The sequence below is a fragment of the Rhinopithecus roxellana genome, chromosome 9 (genome assembly GCF_007565055.1).
Source record: "Rhinopithecus roxellana isolate Shanxi Qingling chromosome 9, ASM756505v1, whole genome shotgun sequence".
NCBI lineage: Eukaryota > Metazoa > Chordata > Mammalia > Primates > Cercopithecidae > Rhinopithecus > Rhinopithecus roxellana.
The window spans coordinates 130,677,635-130,698,681 of NC_044557.1; the positions used below are offsets into that span (position 1 = coordinate 130,677,635).

Genomic DNA, 21,047 nt, shown 5'->3' on the forward strand with positions numbered 1-21,047 from the left:
CACACACACTGTGAGTACATTAGTATTTTAGAAAATGGGGACACTGAGATCACTCTGGAGAGTCATTGCACATCAAATGTGGGTCCTGTCACTTGGGTTTAATATTACACCAACCCTAGTAGTATCCAGCTGACACTTTTATTAGCAATATTGAACGAATCATGGAATTTTTGACAGGAAATTTTTATGATTGGGAAGAAACAAGTCCAGTAGCCTGGCTGCTTTTTTTTTTTTTTTAAAGGCAGAGTTTCGCTCTTTTTACCCAGGCTGGAGTGCAATGGTGCGATCTCGGCTCACAGCAACCTCTGCCTCCGGGTTCAAGCGATTCTCCTGCCTCAGCCTCTGGAGTAGCTGGGATTACAGGCATGCACCACAATGCCTGGCTAATTTTTTTGCATTTTTAGTAGAGACAGGGTTTCACCATGTTGACCAGGCTGGTCTTGAACTCCTGGCCTCCAGTAATCCACCCGCTTCGGCCTCCCAAAGTGTTTGGATTAAAGGCATGAGCCACCGTGTGTGGCCTTATGGCCTGGCTGATTTCTTGTAATTAATTAGTAGAGAAGACGGGACTCATAGGCTATCCTGTTGCCTGCACAGTCTTTTCATTGGCAAGTGTTTTTGTAGTCCTTGACATGTGCATGATCATATATCGTTATTAATCTTTATAATCAATCTGAATACATCTAGTTGGATATAATGAACTTGGATTAACGTGAACCCCATATTGAGATGCTCAAATAAATAGCATTTTAATCTCTTACATTGCTGTTAAGTTGAATCTCATGAAAGGAAGTTAGAAATCAGCATATATATGTACACACTAATTTGTTGGGGTTAGTAGACATTCAGTCTTATCTCTCACCCCTTAGGTTTCATTATTTTGTGTTGACATCAGATATTCAGAATGATATTCCTAAGGACTATAAGATCTTAAGTCATTGAGAAAGATAAAATTATATTTTGAATGTTATATTTTGCTAAAATAGGAAATTATGATCATACAATTTCAGGAGGGCTTTGAATAATAAATAATGATGAACCACATTTGGTGGTGATAGTGGGGTAACGTAACTTGTCATCTCATGAGTATTCTGATTAATAGTGGCTTTGCTGTAGCATCTCCATTTTGCATGTGTAAAGATTGGAAATTCTAAAGCTTAGTGTGTTTTCAAAACTTTTACTGTGAGCAGCTCTTGAGCATTGAACCTTGGCCACGGACTGCTGCCGGGTGTTCAGGCAGGATACGTGGAAGAGAAAGCTACGTTTCTCTTCCTGGAATCCTCTGATTCTGTTGAGTGTCGTTACTTTTGCTGCTATTATCCAAGAAAACAAAGAGGTGGGGGGTGATGAGTTTCCTAGTTTAGAGGCTTTTCTGGGAATGCTCCCTAGCCACTTGCTCTTAATTCACCTTTTCCCTTGATCTACGAGAGGCCACAGCATAATCATTTCTATATCACCAGCTGCTAATGCTCCCTAAGTGGAAGAGAGATTTAAGTTAATGCAACTACAGAGTCTTTCATACCTGGAATTTCTAATGTATTTTTTCCTTTTTTTATTTTTATTTTTATTTTTATTTTTGAGACAGGGTCTTGCTGTGTCACCCAGGCTGAAGTATAGTGGCACAATCTTAGCTCACTGTAGCCTCCACCTCCCATGTTCAAGGTTGATTCTCCTGCCTTAGCCTCTCGAATAGCTGGGACTACAGGTGTGTGCCACCACACCTGGCTGATTTTTGTATTTTTAGTAGAGATGGGATTTCACCATGTTGGCTAAGCTGGTCTCAAACTCCTGACTTCAAGTGATCCACCCACCTCGGCCTCCCAAAGTGCTGGGATTACAGGCATGAACCACCATGCCTCGCTTTTTTCCCCCTAAATTTTAATGATGGTTCCCAGTGCTTAATTCGCATTAGAAGCTTCCATAGCCAGGATGCAGATGTGTACACCACATCTTCCCAGCCCTCTGCCTTCCCCTGCAGATGCCCATTTTCTCGTGTGGCATGCCCTCCACAGAGCTCGTACCGGCCTCCCATTCTTAAGATCCTGTATGAGTGGGAAGCCCTCAACGGTGTTATGCAAAGTCATTCTTTTGGAAAAAGAGCCTGGAAGTAAGGGGTAGAGTGGATTTCTTTCTTTCTTTCTTTCTTTCTTTCTTTTTTTATTGAGACGGAGTCTCGCTCTGTCGCCCTGGCTGGAGTGCAGTGGCCGGATCTCAGCTCACTGCAAGCTCCGCCTCCCGGGTTTACGCCATTCTCCTGCCTCAGCCTCCCGAGTAGCTGGGACTACAGGCGCCCGCCACTTCGCCCGGCTAGTTTTTTGTATTTTTTAGTAGAGACGGGGTTTCACCGTGTTAGCCAGGATGGTCTCGATCTCCTGACCTCGTGATCCGCCCGTCTCGGCCTCCCAAAGTGCTGGGATTACAGGCTTGAGCCACCGCGCCCGGCCTGAGTGGATTTCTATGAGGCATAACTAACTAGTAGGAAAAAGCCCCAAGGCTGCTTGGTGTAGATCCTACGCTCGACTCCAATTTTCTGATTATTCTTGGTCGTATCATTCTTTCTGCTGTACTGTACCAGTCACTGAGTACACAGATGATGTCTCAATTTCAATATCTTCTCCTGTTACCAAGAAATCTAGCTTAGATTAACACTCAATTTTGTAACATTTCATGAACACTTTATTCAGAAAAACTGGTTCTACCTTATTTACTCCACCCATAGGGAAGTAGTTGGTGTATTGTGTGTGGGTCAGTATTTCTATATCTTACATGAAATTTGGAAGAATTCTATACAACCAAACCTGACCCTTCAATTTCAGAAAATTGATTTCTGAGAAAGCAGATGAATTTTGATTTACCTTATGTCTCTAAGGATGAAAGCAAGTAGCATTAACTCCCACAGAATCGTGATCGTCCCTCAGTTGGTCTAATTCTATGCTAGCTTTTATCATTTTCCCCATTATAGGTTGAAAGCTTCAGATGTCCCAGTTTCCCGGGGTCTTAGGATTCTACCCTGGCTCTGGCAGCCTACCTTCATTGTTTTACCCACCAAAGGAAATGGTAGAAACTCAGCTCTGAGGCAGGGATTTATGGCTTCCACTAAGGTATCCCTAAGAATAGGGCATAATGCTTTGAGCTTTGAGCTATGTAAATGGCGATGCAGAATGGCAGATGCTTGAAAGATAGGTATAGTCGCTTAATGCCTAAGATAGACTAACACAAGAAGATAGATTCTTGATGTGTGTAGTTATGGACTCCTTGGCTGCAAGTGTAGAAATGCAACTCAAACCAGTATAAGCAAACCTGGAACTTATTACCTCTTCTAAGTGGGAAGTCCAAAGCCACAACTGGCTCAGGGCAAGTCTGGATGGAAGGAATTAAATGATGTCATCAGGACCTTCTCTTTTTCTCTACTTTCTTGTGTTGACTTTTTTTCAATTAGGACCTTATGTCATGGCAGAGAAGGTCATTAGCAATTCTGCCTTATGTCATTTTAACAGCCAATAATCCCCTCTCAAAAGGATCTTTTCTGATAGTTCTAAAAAAAAATTACAGGAATGACTCTCCCTGGTCCAGGTTGGATTGTCTGCCCATTTCTGAGCCAGTCTTGCCAGGGGGCTGAGATTAAGGCAAGCGTTTTGGCTAGTCCTGGTCACTCTAGAGGCTGTGAGGAAGTGGGGATATTAGTCCCATCGTGAACCATGTGACCTGACAGTGGAGGGTTGCTTGCGTGTGTTGTAGAGGGGTAAGCCAAGGTTAAGGTTTGTGTTTTGTATTTCCTTACCAGCTTTTTATCAACCCCAGAGCCTAGGAAAGTCCTTCTTACTCAGGAATTATTCAGGTATACTAATAAGCATAGCATTTCCTCACGAGAGCCACAAATAATGTTGAAAATCCACTCTATGCCATTGATTGTACTAGATCCACTGGCAATGAGAAAAGACACATTTCGCTCACTTGGAGTTTATGTCATTGTGGAGGTGATGGCATATTGAAAAAAAGGTAGGATGTAAACAGTTCCATCATAAGGGGAAGCATCTACTGGGGGTAATTCCAGGCAGAGAGGGCATCATGTACAAAGGTTCAATGGTGAGAAGAGGGAGCAAGGCCTTTGGAATAATGAACTCCAGCTGTTCCTCATACGTGCAGCAGAAATAGCGAGAGGTCAGGATTATGGAGATTGGTGAGGTGAGATCATCCAAGGGCCTTTTGCTTGGGAAGCCATTTTACTTTAATCTTGAGTACCATGGGGACCATTGACGGATTGATACAGGGAAATGAAATGATGGAATTTTTTTTTTTTTTTTCGAGACGGAGTTTCACTCTTTTGCCCAGGCTGGAGTGCAGTGGCACGACCTCGGTTCGCTGCAGCCTCCGCCTCCGCCTCCCAGATTCAAGCGATTCTCATGCCTCAGCTACCTAGTTAGCTGGGTTTACAGGTACACACCACCACACCCAGCTATTTTTTATATTTTTGGTAGAGATGAGGTTTCGCCATTTGTTCAGGCTGGTCTTGAACTCCTGGCCTCAAGTGATCTGCCCGCCTCAGCCTCCCAAAATGCTGGGGTTACAGGCATGAGCCCTGGTGCCAAACCAATTCATTCATTTTAGAATGAATGCCCTGCCCTGGGGTGAATGGACTAGAGGAGGGCAATACTGGAGGGTTAGGCAAGTTTAGCCTGTGGAGGTGATCCAGATGAGATGTGAACTGAGGGGTAATGGCAGAGGGGATGAAGATAAGTGGATTCTAGGAAGTGACTGACTTTTAAGGGAAGGAGGAGTCACCCCAGGTCTTACACAAGACCTGGCTTTGTCTCCTGTGGATATCCAGGCTCCCTATGATCCACGTCATCCCATTATCATAAACCAATTAGTAGATTTTCTATATTGATGAAATATGAATATGAGAATGTTCATAGTAGCATTAGTCATAGTAGTCCCAAAATGAAAACAGTCCAAACATCCATCAGCTGATGAATGGATACGTAAAACTTGCTTATATACTTCAGTGGAATATTATTTGGCAATAAAAAGAAGTGAAATACCGATACATGCTACAAAATGGATGAGCCTTGGAAGCATTATATTTATTGAAGGAAGCCAGTCATAAAGGCCACATACTGTATGATTCCATTTATATGAAATGTCCAGAATAGGCAATGCTGTAGAGATAGAAGATAGACTAATGGTTGCCTACCGCTGGGATTGAGGAGTGGGAGAAAATGGGAGTGAGTGCTAGTGGATATAGGGTTTCTTTTTATAGTGTTAATAATGTTCTAAAATTGATTGTGGTATTGGTTGCACAACTCTGAATATATTAAAAACTATTGTACATTTTATTTAAATGGATGAATTGTATGGCATGTAAATTATATATCATTAAAGCTATTATAAAGATATGAATGTGGGAGTAAAGTCTAGAAAACAGAAAACTGGCTGGTGGAATCAGGCATATGGAATACATCAAAAACAACAGTGAGGAAATAGCAAAAACTGGAAAAAATTTAAATGTCTAACAGGAGCATGGATAAATTGTAGTGTATTCATTTTTTAAAAAATGACAGTGAGTACCCGATAACTAAGAAATTCACATAAAAGTATGAATAGTCTATAAACATGACCTAAAAATAGCATTTGTCGGAACATTTAGAAATAATTTTTTTTACTCAACTGTCTAGCCCTTAATACTGCTATTAACATTACCAAAGAACACCATTTAGGAAGGTAAAGAAACCATGTATTTTAGCAAAGATTTTATTTTAAAATGTAGGGATTTTAGTTTTTAAAAAGTTTCAGGATTAGTTTCATTTAACCAAAAGATAGAGCTATATCTTTAGAACATCTTTACAGAAGAACCAGTAAATATTTTCTCATCTGAATTGTGAGTTTCTTAAGGTTAGGGTAAATAGAGAAAAGAAGAGATTATTACTTGGAAAAACAGAAAAGGCAAGAGAAAATAGTAATGTACAGTAAAGTTTCAGAAGGAAATTGGACAGTTGAGGATCACTCAACATTTAGTGACTTCTGTCATTTATACTTTATTGCAAAAATGTTATGCGGACCATTTTTGGCCATTTGTCTCATTTTGTTTTACATAATCACTGAAGCAATTAGGAAAAAAAAAAACACCTGCTTTAGATGAAGAACCCGAGGAGGAAAAAAAAAATTGAAGAACTTGCCCATGATTGGTACTAGGGAATGAAGGATAAAACACAAGTTGGGTAAATCTAGGTTCTTCTTAAATGGGATCTTAGAAATTGTTTTTTAAGAGAAGGTATTTGTGCTTTAGTATACTTACATTTTATTATGTGTTATTCATTCTGAAATTATTTTACTTAGACATTGAGACAGCAGAATGAAAGTGGCTAGTAAAGAATGAAAATATCAGAAAATTTAGAATGCCGTGTAGATGATGTCTGCTTTTTAAAGGTCTGTATATCAGAATTTGAGAGAATTGTTTTGAGACTAATGGGTGTATGTATTAGTCCTCATGCTGCTATGAAGAAATACCTGAGACTGAGTAATTTATAAAGGAAAGGTTTAATTGACTCACAGTTTCACATGGTTGGGAAGGCCTCAGGAAACTTAACAGTCATGGCAGAAGGGGAAGCAAACATGTCCTCCTTCACAAGGTAGCAGGCAAGAGAGGAATGAGAACTGAGTGAAGGGAGAATCCCCTAATAAAACCATCAGATCTCTGAGAACTTACTATCACAAAAATAGGATAGGGGAAACCACCCCCCAATTCAATTACCTCCCACAGGGACCCTCCTAGACATGTAGGGATTATGGGAACTACAATTCACGATGAGATTTGGGTGGAGACACAACCAAACCATATCAGTCAGTGTACTTAAAATTTGGCATTCAGGGCCGGGCGCGGTGGCTCAAGCCTGTAATCCCAGCACTTTGGGAGGCCGAGACGGGCGGATCACGAGGTCAGGAGATCGAGACCATCCTGGCTAACACGGTGAAACCCCGTCTCTACTAAAAAATACAAAAAACTAGCCGGGCGAGGTGGCGGGCGCCTGTAGTCCCAGCTACTCGGAGGCTGAGGCAGGAGAATGGCATAAACCCGGGAGGCGGAGCTTGCAGTGAGCTGAGAACCGGCCACTGCACTCCAGCCCGGGCGACAGAGCGAGACTCCGTCTCAAAAAAAAAAAAAAAAAAATTGGCATTCAGAAGTTTTTGCTGCAGTATTTTGAATTTACTTCTTTTCACCTCAATTTGCTATTCTTTAATGTTAATCTTTTTTTTCCCCTAAGAGCAAGTTTCTCATCTTGGAGGCTGGAGGATTTATTTGTCTTTCCTGAGAATTTCCTTTCCTTATCTTTTTAATTGCGGTGCTGTTATGGGTCCTGTCCTAAATTTCTTCCTTAATTTCTTTTTCTCTTTTCATTTAATTTAGGCATATTAATTTTACATTAATGATCTATGCCTCCTTTTATCTTGGAGGAAGAAATTGGTATTCTTTGAGTGTACTGTGCAATTCTTCCATTAAAATTAACAGCAAATACTGAAATATGTCTCTGATAATTAGGGAATCATTCATAGAAAGAGGAACAATTCTAGATGTTTTCAAAGGTCTTTTCAGTCAATATTTTACCTTACAGCTAAGTGGACAAAAAGCTCTTTGCAAAGTTTAGTATTTTTTTGGCCAAACTATTTCTGTTATACTACCAGCTACATAGCCTTTATAGTTGTTGAAAGTGTTTAAACATGAGAACCATCGCCTATCTATATATCTATGACACAGATTTTCAGTGCCCTTTTAAAAAATAACACATATTCTACTGTTGCTTGCATCTGTTCCATCCTAGTTCTCTATAAGAACTGCCAGTTAGAGTCTAGTTCTTTGTGTTGGTGTTCTAATTAATCAGGAAAGCAAAATTTGCTATTATGTCTTTGTGAAAGCCCTTGCTAATTAGAAACATTACTTCAAAATTTTTTTCGTATTTTCTCTGCTGAGCTCGTTCTTCTTTGGTTAGCTGTTCTTTGTTTTTTTAATTAGAGTAATACTACATAGACAACCTGTTTTAACGTATCAGATTCCTACATATAAAATAATTTAAGTAGGAGTTGATCCTTTGTATTGCTAAAGATTATTCAGTTTTAAAAAAGGACTCAGCAGTTTTTCTTTTTAAATATTAAATTTCTTTTGTATATTGAAAATACAATTCAAATTTACATTATTTATATAGTATTTTTAAGGATACAATTCTCTAATAAGCTAAACTGCAACTATATATAAGTGCTTATTTCTTTTTAAGGACTATATTCTACTCTGAGATGATTTCTCATTATACCTACTGAATTTATGGTGATTTCAGTTTACTGGAAATTTCCTGTGGTTAATTAAGGATACAGTTTTGCAAGTAAAGTTTGATAACTCTAAATGAGAGAAATAAAATTGAGAATTAGATAATTTTAGAAGATGGCGTATTTGTACTTATTTTGATTTTTGGAATATCTGTTAATTAAAAATAATCAGAACTACAGATGAACCTACTGACTGGGTAAAGATGCCTTTTGATTAGGTATATATGAGTTTTTTATGTGCAGAAACTTTAATATATTTAATTGTAGTGTAAATCTGTTAGGTCTGGAAATGGTATAGCTTACTGTGCCAGTTCTAGCCGAAATCTTAATTACGGGAGATGATGCATCTGTGTTTCAGTTGTGGACACTAACAGGTGAGACAGTGGAATGAGCGAGCATCTTGAGTGGTAGTAGAGTTCATGAGTAGCGATGAGATTGAGGTCCTGATTATGAATACTTTTCGGTTCGTATTTTATGTGGATTGTTACATTGCAGGCTACCAGTGATTTTGTAAAGGAGTCTTAGAATAATTGCTGTGTTCTATAAGCAGTATCTTTTGGAGAGTTATTTTGGAAGAAAATCATTTTGCTAAATATAAGAATAAATATTTACTTGATCATTAAAGACTGTATTTGTATTATGAATGTAAAACGGATTTGTGGATAGAGCTAATGTTGAGCAAATTTATGATGGGATTGTACCAAAATTATTCAGAGAATTTTTGAAGGATGACATAAAGCAAAAGGATTTTGTGACTGGTAATTAGTTTTTAAAAATACTGTAAATTTTTGACCCTACTTAAAAAACCCTGGAGTTGTGTAAAGCACCTACAGATGGCAAGATTGAGCACACAGTAGGTTCTCCCCCTTCACAACAATTACGATCAGCTGAAGCTCTGTAGGCTTTGGAAACTTCAGTATCCTAATGGAGTAGATTTGGATCTGACATTTTTCAGGTGCTCATATGTATTAGAGAACCACCAAGCACTTTTAACCAAAAAACAAGTTTTTATTGTTGCTTTAGTTAGATGTTTTCCTGATGTAAGGTTTTTTTTTTTTCTTCAAACATGAGAACTTTATACTACCTTTTTTACACTACGCTGTGATTACTGTGTACAGATCAGTGTCAGTGAAATAAAGAATACAACTGTATACTAGGCAAAGAACTTTATTAACCTTTGTTTCAAACTTTGTTCCCAGACTTCTTCTGCTTAATTAGCTGCAAAGAATGAATTGTGTATAAGCAAAAACTGAAAAGAGCTGCAGTGTCCAAGGGGCTTGGGCTTAAAAATATTAGAGATCTGGGTTTTATCAGACCCATAAACAAAAATTTCTTAAAAATATATAAGAAATTTTTTAAATTTCTTATAAAATTTTATAATTTTATATATAATTAATATAAAATAGCAGCTCCCAGTGACTTCTTCAAGTTTTATCTTCAGAAGTTGACTCATTTCAGTTTGCCTCATTCTTGGAAGCCTCATCCAAATTCTCCACAAGATCTGGAACTTCATCATCATCATCCTCTCCAGTAGTGTGGTGCTTTTCCACCCACAGATTGTTTGGGCAGAACTTCAGCCAGTCTCCTTAAACTAGTCAGACTGCCTGCACCAAGCTGGTTTAAGATGCTGGGTAGCATTTCTGTCAGGTGCTTTGTCTCAGTATAGCCTGTAATGGTGCAAGTGTTCACTGCCTGAGATGCCTGAACTTTAGGGTTGTTAAAGTGGATCGCTGTTCCTTGGTTCGTAAACATACTCACCTCTTCAATGCTAGAGATTTCTAACTTCTTTAAGGAGAACTGACGTTTTTTATCATCTGCTGTGGCTGTTCCGTGAACTACCTTCTTTCTGTGAGCAGTTCCACCAATGTGCACTTTTGCCTGCAGTTTGGCGAGTGTTTCCTGGTTCATGATTGTTTCTTTCATCTTGTTGGAGCGGATAAGGGGCTGCGCGTGGGACTAGGGTTGGTGCTCAGGGGATCTCGGGAACCAGCTGAGATTAGGTGCACACAGGTGGGGATGCAAGATGGCAGCTCCCTGTTGTAAGTTTTTTGGCATCATGTTGCAAGTTAAAACCACTTACACTGAGATTTCTGAGATGTCTGTTGACTGCCTTAGGCTACTCTTATCATCATTTTAAAAATTATAGGTGTGCTTTGGCAGCATGTAAATAGGTACTGATTCATTATTTTATCCACTGAAATAATTTTAGCAGATTTACATATACAGTCCTTAAATCAATTCACAGATAAGTTTTTAAAATAGAAAATATCAAAGATAAAGTTATTTTCTTAGTAAAATACCTAAGTAGCTACATACATTGTATCATTTGGCTTGTAATTAATGTATTTCACTGTTAATATTTCTGATGGTAGTCTAGATGACTTTAAAAACGAAGATGAAAGTTTCCTTCACTGCAAATATTAAATTATTACTTTATAAGTGTTTAATAAATCTCTACATGTTGAATAATAAAGGGATTATTATTTTACATATTTAAAGAGAATTTTTATTTAGGAAATTAACATTCAGCCTAATGTTATATCTAACATGGTGTCCTTTTGTACAATTGTATCAAATAAAGAACAGAAACTATATTATGGCTTCTAGTGATGCCCTAACCACCTAGTGTTTCCCTTTTTCTTGTGTTCCCTCTTCACGTGCATACTCCGTGCTCCCCTTTGGGTTGACTTGTAATCTGACTCTTGTGACAGATATTAGGAGGTGGAGCAAAAGAATTTCAGACCAGTCAGCTAAGAGACTGCTATGGGGTAAGAAAAAAAAAATTATTTAGCCTCTTAAAATTACTCTTATCAAAGGAAAAGAAGTTGGAAACACATGGTAATATAACCAGAAACATGACACAGAAGAATTAAGGGAAGAGTAGAGGAGACACGTAGATAAGTTAGATAGTTACTGCTGAGGTTTTTTTAGGTGGGGGTGGGGTTTCATGTTGAAGCCTGTGCTTTGCTTTGACTGAATCTGGCTTAATTTCTGTAAACATCCCTCCTTCTAGGATGAATCAATGTATCTTAGCCATGTCTATACCTGTAGCAAAATACTGATGATGAAAGTTTATGGGCAATTTAGAAAAGGAAGAAGAAAAAGTGAAAAACCTTGATGTTTCAAGGATCCCACAGTTTCTGCCAAGTTTGAACACATTCCAGAATCCAAAAAAATTATGTACTTTTGAAGCTGTATTTTTCAAGTGTTTGTATGTACATTTCCATAAGTTGGAAATCAATCGACAATAAATACATACTTTAAAATATTTCTTTTACTTTGGCAGTTACACGTGTGTGCAGAATTCCTACAATTTTTCAATCTCTTTATTCAATTTATTAGGATATCTGTACGGTTTTTCCTATGGAAAGTAATTTCAGTGGAGAGATTTAGCTAGGAACTTCATTAGGCAGCCTGTGTGATTAGGAGCAAAGGAATAGCCTGTTAGTTTAATGTTTGCAAACATGTGGGTTGAGGGCAAGTATGTAGGCATAAGTGGTCAGAAGCAAATTATGGATCTGGTGGCTCTGGTTTGCTATTTCTGTCTATCTCAGTCGTGCAGGACCTGGCTGTCCTGTTCTATTGCTCACTGAAGGCCAAAGCTTCGCAGAGCAGAGTGCTGACATGATTCTCATTGTACATTTGATGTTGAAAGCACTAACATGTAAGCTCTGGAAAGCATTTAATCACTGTACTTTCTAAATAGTCAAGTCTAGTGAGAGCAACTTTTAGTAATTTACAACGTAAAAAGTTGAGTGTTTTTTCCCCTAAAAATCTTACTTTATTAAAGCACTTAATTTTAAAGGAGGAAGAACTTCTTAGTTTTCCCATTAGAGATCAGAAAAGAAAAGAGCATAATGACTGCTTATTACACAATCTTCACATAAGCATAGCAGTTTAAATTTACAATCAGGGTATCCATTATAGCTACATTTTGTCAGTTGAAACATGTAAAAAATTAATACTAATAAGCTCAGTGTGTTCCACAGTACTCTGGTGCTTACCTTGTTTATTATTTTTTGTTAACTCAAAGACACAGCAAATCTGTCACTATACTATATCTTGCTTATAATGAGGACCAGAAATGAATGTTTATTTGAAAGATGGCAAAGAAAAATCTCCTTCTTGCTTTAAAAAGATTTTTAAAAAGCATATATTCCTGTGTTGCATTTTTAATGAGCCAAGATGTATTTTCAACATATATCTTCCCATCTATTGCATATTACAAATAAACAAAAAATTAACAAACTTAGCATTCTAAAGTACGTTCATAGAATTTCAATGCTAATTTAATGTGCTTTGAAAATTCATATAATTCATCATTGTTATCTTTTTCTTTATATTTAAACTAATTGCTCATAGGTATGTGTTCAAAATAAATGAATTTAAGCATGATTTTATATGGTGTTCTTTTTAATAACTATGCAAACATATTTATTTCAACAGACAATATTAATGTCTGTTGATTAGGCAGATTTCAAAATTGTTTTCCTTGTGTACCAGGGAAGTAAATGCAAGTTTCTTTAATGAGAGCAACTCAGATATTTAATTTCAGTCTGGTGGTGGTTATTGTTAAAGGGATAGGGAACCAAGGTAACAGAAAAGACTAAAGCAGGATTTTTTATGTTTTTTTACTTTTAAAGAAAACAATACATTTACATAACAAATAATGGAATTATAGTGGCCACTGTGCCTACCGGACCCCCGCCCCCCCCCACCCCACCCCACCCCACCCCACTACAGCATACACTGGGACAGTGCTGAACAAAATTACAGGTTTAGGATATGATGTACATCAATAAGTCGCCTGTCCTATGGCCGTCAGTTGCATGCCAGATAATGATAGCATTATCATCTTTGTTTCTTAGCATCTTTACTTTAGAGCTGGAAGAGACCCTAGGAATCTATCATTGAAGGACTACACTTTAAAGTTAGGACCTAGAGTTAGTAAACAATTTTTTGGCTGTTGCATAGTTGTGGGCCTTGCTGGGACGTGAATCCAAGTTTTTCCCTTCCAAGTTCAGTAACTCTTTTCATCAAACCATGCTGCTGCCCTAATGTTCTCTTTTCTTTTTTTTTCTTGTTCTTTTTTTTCTTTTCTCCCTTTTTTTTTTTGAGGCAAGGTCTCACTGTGTCACTCAGGCTGGAGTGCAGTGGTGAGATCACTGTTCACTGCAGCCTCGACCTCCCTGGCTCAAGTGATTTTCCCACTGCAGCCTCGCCAGTAGCTGGGACTACAGGCATGCGCCAAGCTAAAATTTAAAAATGAGCCTAGGCCGGGCGCGGTGGCTCAAGCCTGTAATCCCAGCACTTTGGGAGGCCGAGACGGGTGGATCACGAGGTCAGGAGATCGAGACCATCCTGGCTAACACCGTGAAACCCCGTCTCTACTAAAAAATACAAAAAACTAGCTGGGCGAGGTGGCGGGCGCCTATAGTCCCAGCTACTCGGGAGGCTGAGGCAGGAGAATGGCGTAAACCCGGGAGGCAGAGCTTGCAGTGAGCTGAGATCCGGCCACTGCACTCTAGCCTGGGCGATAGAGCGAGACTCCATCTCAAAAAAAAAAAAAAAAAAAAAAAAAAAAAAAAAAAAAAAAAAAAACGAGCCTGGCTAATTTTTAACAGTTGAGGTCTATGTTGCCCAGGCTGGTAATTTTTTAAATAAATGAAACATTTTTACTGGTTGTTGTTAGTCAGTTAAAGTAGTATGTGTTGAGTCTGGCAAAATTCACAATTAGGTTTCAGTAAATGTGTGTTGTATGTATTTTTTAAATCTCTGATAACCTCAGGTATCCTTAAGCTACCGGATGGAAAATTTGAGTTTCAACATAGGCACATCTATGAATTTTTCTTACTGTGGATGAATTTAGGTTGACTTGCCTTAAATCAGAATGCAAATATGTATATTTTGTATATTGATTGAAGTTGTTAATTTGTCTTAGTGAAAAATTGGAAGTGCTCCTTAATGAAAATTAACATGTCAGTTGAAGCCACAACTTTGTTCAATATTTTTTCTTCCTGTATTTATTAACTTAGTGCTACCATCATTGTTTTTGACTATACTGAACACTAGAAAGATGCCAGTGTTTTGTGCTGTAGAAAAAAGTCTGCACTCCCATGATGTGGATCCTGAGTGACATTCTTTTTTTTTTTTTTTTTTTAATTAAATTTTTTTTAGAGATAGAGTCTCACTGTGTTGCCCAGGCTGGTCTTGAACTCCTGGTCCTTATCCCAGATTTGAATTCCTGAACTCTTAGCCTCCCAAAGCAGTGGGATTATAGGTGTGAGCCACTGTACCTAGGCCCCCCCATCACTATTCTTTTATGGCACGTATGCTTGCAGTTGTCACAAGAAGAACCTGCCCAGGTTTGCTTTAGAATATATGAATTCAACTTGAAATATTATGCTGCTATTAAAAATTATATTGCCAAAGGCTGAACCAACAAGGAAAAATACTTTCATGGTACTGGTAGGTAGAAATGGTAGGATTTAATTTTATATGACTGATTTTAAAAATTACATTTTTGTTATAAAGTTCTTGGAAGTAAATATATCACATAGTGGTATATAGTGGAAATATGCATGTCCTCCCCCCTTCACTTTTCCTTACTTTCCACACTTTTTCTAGTAACCACTTTCTGTGTTAAAACAATAAACTTGAGGGAGAAAAATCTATAAATATTTATCTTTACAGACGAGCTGCGGAGACAACTAAGTTGTGTTTATAATGTTTCAAGCTCAAAAGAGCCTACTCACCAGAATGATACTTGCTCAGTCTTATTAAGCATTGAAAGTACATGTATAGCTTATTACTCTAATAACTAGTGTTACTCCATGTTAAAAATGCAGGATTTGTATAGAATTCATGTTAGGTGCTCTTCTGTTTTACTTGTACTAACTCATTTAATACTAACAAAAACCTGTGAAGCAGTAGTGGTGGTTCTTGCTCTTGGGGCCTAAAAATATTTGTAATTTTTTTAAGTTAACATAGCTAATAACCAGTGCAGCCCAGTTTTTTGAACTAGTGTCACACCAGAGCCTATAATCTTAAGCATTATATAGTAATTACCTAGATTTTGTGTTGATAGAAAAGGTGACTTAGAAAGAAAAATAAAGGGAAAAATAGTCAAATAAAAATAGTCAAACTGTACCTAATGTAAGATTTTGTCTATAAACTGAATGGTAAATGCACAAATTTCTGTTTGTTGCTGTGTCATGTAAAAATGGCTAGATTGAGTATCATTAAATTTAGAGGGTATATGAGGAGCCCTATATTGTAGGCTAGATGGTCTACTTGAAATTACCTTTCTGGGGTGGATCTCAAAGATGGGCAGTGGACTTCTCAAGTAGCTGAAACAGAGAGATAATGAGAGATTTCAAGCCACTGCAGATTAAGAGAGATGAGCCTTGTATATAAAGACAATGAGGATAGAGACCAAATCGTGGTTTAAAATATGAGCTCCAGGCCGGGCGTGGTGGCTCACGCCTGTGATCCCAGCACTTTGGGAGTTGGAGGCCGGCGGAGATTGAGATCATCCTGGCTAACATGGTGAAACCCCGTCTCTACTAAAAATACAAAAAATAGCCAGGTGTGTCGGCGGATGCCTGTAGTCCCAGCTACTTGGGAGGCTGAGGCAGGAGAATGGCGGGAACCCAGGAGGCAGAGCTTACAGTGAGCTGAGATAGTGCCACTGCATTCCAGCCTGGGCAACAGTGCAAGACACCGTCTCAAAAAAAAAAAAAAAAAATGAGCTCCAAATGAAGGTCCCAAGGGTAGGCTCCAAATTGTAGTCAATCTAAAATTGGTTTTAAAAGCAGCCGCTTCTCTTGTGGGCAACTGCATCCAGCAGGAGCAGCAGGGATTCCTAACAGAGGTTGATAAGTCTTCTGAAAAACCAGGTAGGCTAGCCAGTTAATCAATAATGAATTCCCATGTATCCTGCTTCAAATAGGAAGTCAAATATGAAAAACGATTTTATGAAAGAGGAATTCAAAGTTTTCTTCATCATATTCCTTATAATTAGCAATTTTATTAATTTCTCTATTCTTTTCCAAATCCCATTTTCATTGGTGCTTTAGCAAGGTTATAAATAACTAACGTTTGTGCCTTATGTGATAAATAGAATAAAGACATTTTAAAAATAGAATAATTTTATGGCCTTAAGAGATTATGATTTAATATATAATTCAAATATTTTAATTGAATATTTGAATATTTCTGTAGGTATTCCTTTCTTTCATTTACTAGTCAAAGACAGCATTCCCATCACCTAGCATAAAGGAAATGGATCTTCCAGTCTGGGTAACATGGCGAAACCCCATCTCTACAAAAAAATTAAAAAAAAAAAAAAATTAGCCGGGCATAGTGACGCATGCCAGTAGTCCCAGCTTCTTACCTAGATTTTGTGTTGATAGAACTTGGGGACTGAGGCAGGAGGATCACCTGAGTCTGGGAGATTGAGGCCTGTGGTGAGCTGTGATTGTGCCACTGCACTCCAGCCTGGGTGACAGAGTGAGACCCTATCTCAAAGAAGAAAAAAATAAACCAGAAAGGAAACAGATCTGTATTAACTCTTCTGGTGGGAAATGAGGATATTGGCATCTGTTGAAAATAACCTAGTAAAAATTTGTTGGATTCATGAATGAGTGTGAGGCATGCTTCTAGCACAATAAAATATATCTTTTTCTAATTTACTTATGCCTCGTAACAGTCATGAACGTCTTCACAGGTAGGTGTAAATATTCTCATTTTATGGAGATTAATGTGCAGAGAAAGTAATATGGCCAGAGATAGTGCACAGTGGAGCTCAAGTTCCACACAGACCTTCTGACTCCAAGTCCATTACTCTTGTTTTATATATATAATCACAAGAAAGTGTCGTAATTGTTCAAAGTTCCAAGGATAGGCATTGATTATTTTGGGTCAAAAAATTAGATGATTGTAACTTATTTCAAAATTGATTTAGCCAGAGAATGTTGAACCCTAAACACAAAGTACTATGTTATTGCTCTGTGGGATAAATGAACTCCTTGTTTTTAAGAAGCACGTAATGTAGTTGAGGTTAACATATACATTAATAAACTATTTAATTCATGTGTAGTGTATATATATATAGGCATTCTATGAGTGCCCCTAGAACTGTGTCTCCTGTCACATGCCAGGTATCCAATAAAGATTGATTGATTGAATGAGTCTAAATTAGAGTGTATTGGTTAGGGAGGGATTTAGGGATTAGATAAGACTTGTGGCAAGGTCTTAGAAGACAACTAAAATTTAGATACTGTGAGAAAGGTGGTGTTGGAGAGGATGGCATTCCAAACAGGAGACACAGGATGACCAAAGAAGAGGTGAGAATGAGGAAAGCCCATACAGGGCTTTGAATAGAGCAGTTTGGCTAGAAAGAGCCATTTGTATAGAGTAATGGAAGGTACAGTTAGAAATACAGCTTTGAGCCAGGCTTAGAGACCTTTACATGCTAGATTAAGGAGTTTTCATTTTATTGTTCAGCAGTGGTTGCTGTCAAAGAGTTAAATTCCAGGAGCTAACAGTGACATTACCAAAGTAACATTTTATGTAGATTGATTTGCTCTTGAAGCTCTTGGGCATGCTCTTGGGCATGTTGGCCTGCACCTGTGGTCCCACCTACTCTGGAGGCTGAGGTAGGAGGATCACTTGAGCCCAGGAGTTTGAGGCTGCAGTGAGCTGTGATTGTGCCACTGTACTCCAGCCTGGGTGACAGAGCAAGACTCCATCCCTTTTTTTGTTTTGTTTTGTTTTCTTTGTTTTTTTTTTTTTTTTTTTTTTTTTGAGTCGGAGTCTCGCTCTGTAACCCAGGCTGGAGTGCAGTGGCGCGATTTCGGCTCACTGCAACCTCTGCCTCCTGGGTTCAAGTGATTCTCCTGCCTCAGCCTCCTGAGCAGCTGGGACTACAGGCATGCGCCACCACACCCAGCTAATTTTTGTGTTTTTAGAGATTTTTGTATTAGAGATGGGGTTATACCATATTGACCAGGCTGGTCTCGAACTCCTGACCTCGTGATCCCTCAGCCTCCCAAAGCGCTGGGATTACAGGCGTGAGCCACCATGTCCAACCGACTCCGTCTCTTTAAAAAAAAAAAAGAAAAACAAACAAACAAAAACAGAAGTTCTGGTTTGCTCTTGGTACACAGGGTGCATTTGGAAATTGGAGAGAAAATAGACCAGAGGTGAAAAGACTAGTGAGAGAGGCTATGTGTTGGCTTAGAACAGTAGGGATGGCATTCCAGATGGACTGAGTGTCTCTGACATCAGAAAGATTTGTCAGAACCTGATTATTGATTGTTTTGAAGAAGAAAAAGTCAGTATTTAAAAAAAAAATAGAATTACATATAGGATAATAGTCTTAAAGTTGTTCTCTGAGAACCAGTGTCTTATTAGTGTGTTCTAATTGAGAACTGCCATGCTATGTCATTCACTTAATCTGGATTTTAGTTTTTTGTTATTTTTTACCAGTTGAAAAATATAACACTTACTGTTTCAGCTTGTGCTGCCATAACAAAATACCCTAGACTGGGTGACTGAAACAACAGACATTTATTTCTCACAGTTCTGGAGGCAGGGAGTCTAAGATCATGGTGCCAGCATGGATCCCAGTGAGAGCTCTCTTCTTACACATGGTGGTCTTCTTGCTGCATCCTCACATGGCAGGAAGAGAAAGAAAGAGAGAAGGGGAAGTCTCTGGTCTCTTACGTGGACACTAATTCTATCATAAGGATCCCATTCTCATGACCTCCTCTAAACATAATTACTCCCTAAAGACCTCACCTCCAAATACCATCACATTAGGGGTCAGGACTTTGATTTATGAATATTGTGCCCCGTAGACATTGAGTCCATATATGTAATTTTAAGCCCTTTTTGGGTTATTTATATCGTGCTCTTTTCTTAGAGGTAAGTACTATCCAGAATTTATTGTATCTTATACCCATTTAAAGAAAAAAGTTTACTCTTTATGTATTTGTTTATAATACTTAGTATTTTTTAGGTTTGAAAGCTCAGTTAAATAGTATACTGTTCGTATTATTCTGCAACTTCTTTTTTTCCCATAACATTATGGGGTTTTTTTGGTGATAACATCCATGTAGTTGCAAGTCAGTCAAATGTACAGTATTCCATTTTGTGAACATATACAATTTATCAGTTTTTCTCTTGATCTGCATTTAAGTTGTTTTTAATTTTTTCCAATTTCAAGCATTCCAGCAGTGAACATTTTTGTTCATGATACCTTACATAGATATGACAGTTTCTTTGGGGTACTACCTATGAGGGTAATATCCCTAGACTGGGTTATATGTGATTTTTAGCTTCATTGAATATTTTCAACTTATTCCAATTTACATTGGAGCTTGAAGTATATAGGTTGACATTTGATATAAGACTTTGTTGTTGTTGTTAAGAGATGGAGTCTCATTCTGTTTCCCAGACTGGAATGCAGTGGCACTATCACAGCTCTCTGCAGCCTCTAACTCCTGGGATCAGGGGATCCACCCACCTCAGCCTCCCAAGGAGCTGAGACTACAGGTGTGTACCACCATGTTCAGCTAATTATGTTATGATATTGCCCAGACTGGTCTCAAACTCTTGGTCTCAGGTGATCCTCCTGCCTCAGCCTCCCAAAGTGGTGGAATTACAGGCATGAGCCACTGCACTCAGCCAAGACTTTCTTTTTTTGAGACGGAGTTTCGCTCTTGTTGCCCGGGCTGGAGTGCAATGGTGTGATCTCAGCTCGTCGCATCCTCTGCCTCCCTGGTTCAAGTGATTCTCCTGCCTCAGCCTCCCAAGTAGCTGGGATTATAAGCAGGCGCCACCACGCCTGTCTAATTTTGTATTTTTAGTAAAAACGGGGTTTCTCCATGTTGGTCGGGCTGGTCTCAAACTCCCAACCTCAAGTGATCTGCCCGCCTTGGCTTCCCAAAGTGCTGGGATTACAGGCATGAGCCACCACACCCAGCCCACTGTTTTTTTTTAAGACTTAATTTTTGTTAGCATGAGGGGTATGAAATGCTATTTCACTATTCAGTTTCATTATGCATTTCCTGATTACTGTTGAGATTACACAGTGCACAGTGGCCATTCCGATTCCTTCTTCTGAATTACCTGTTAGCTGTAGGGTGAATTTTTTTTTTTTTTTTTTTTTTTTTTTTTGAGATGGAGTCTCACTCTGCCTCCCAGGCTGGAGTGCAGTGGCGCCATCTCGGCTTACTGCAAGCTCTGCCTCCCAGGTTCACGCCATTCTCCTGCCTCAGCCTCCCGGTGATGTTTTTTATATTGACTTATAGATATTGATGTATTCCAAATATTTCAGGTGGAATTTTTAACCCTTTGGTTAACTAGCTGTGTATGATGGAACTCTGTATCAGATCAACTTTGGTGAAAAAGGTGATCTTGTTTTGGAAAAAGGATCATACCACTTACATGAAATGGAGTAATCTGGTCACTACAGTTGTGCACCCTTATACATGGTTTCAGTTATCTGCCATCAACTATGGCCCAAATTTATTGCATGGAATATTCCAGAAATAATTCATGAGTTTTTAATTGCATGCGGTTCTGGGCATTGTGATGAAATTTCCTGCCATCCTGCTGTGTCCTGCCTAGGAGATGAATCCTCCCTTTGTCCCTCATCTTCACACTCTATGTGCCACCCACCTGTCAGTCACCTTGTAGCCGACTGGGTTTTCAGGTTGACTGTC

The 21,047-nt window shown here is 38.5% G+C and overlaps 1 protein-coding gene and 1 pseudogene across 9 annotated transcripts in view; one reads left to right on the forward strand and one right to left on the reverse strand.

Annotated features, from left to right (window-relative positions):
• The window catches only part of NCOA2 (nuclear receptor coactivator 2), a 298,535-nt gene that overhangs the window by 124,517 nt on the left and 152,971 nt on the right, over positions 1-21,047 (forward strand). The window lies entirely within an intron of this gene.
• On the reverse strand, positions 9,835-10,239 carry LOC104678865 (annotated as a pseudogene).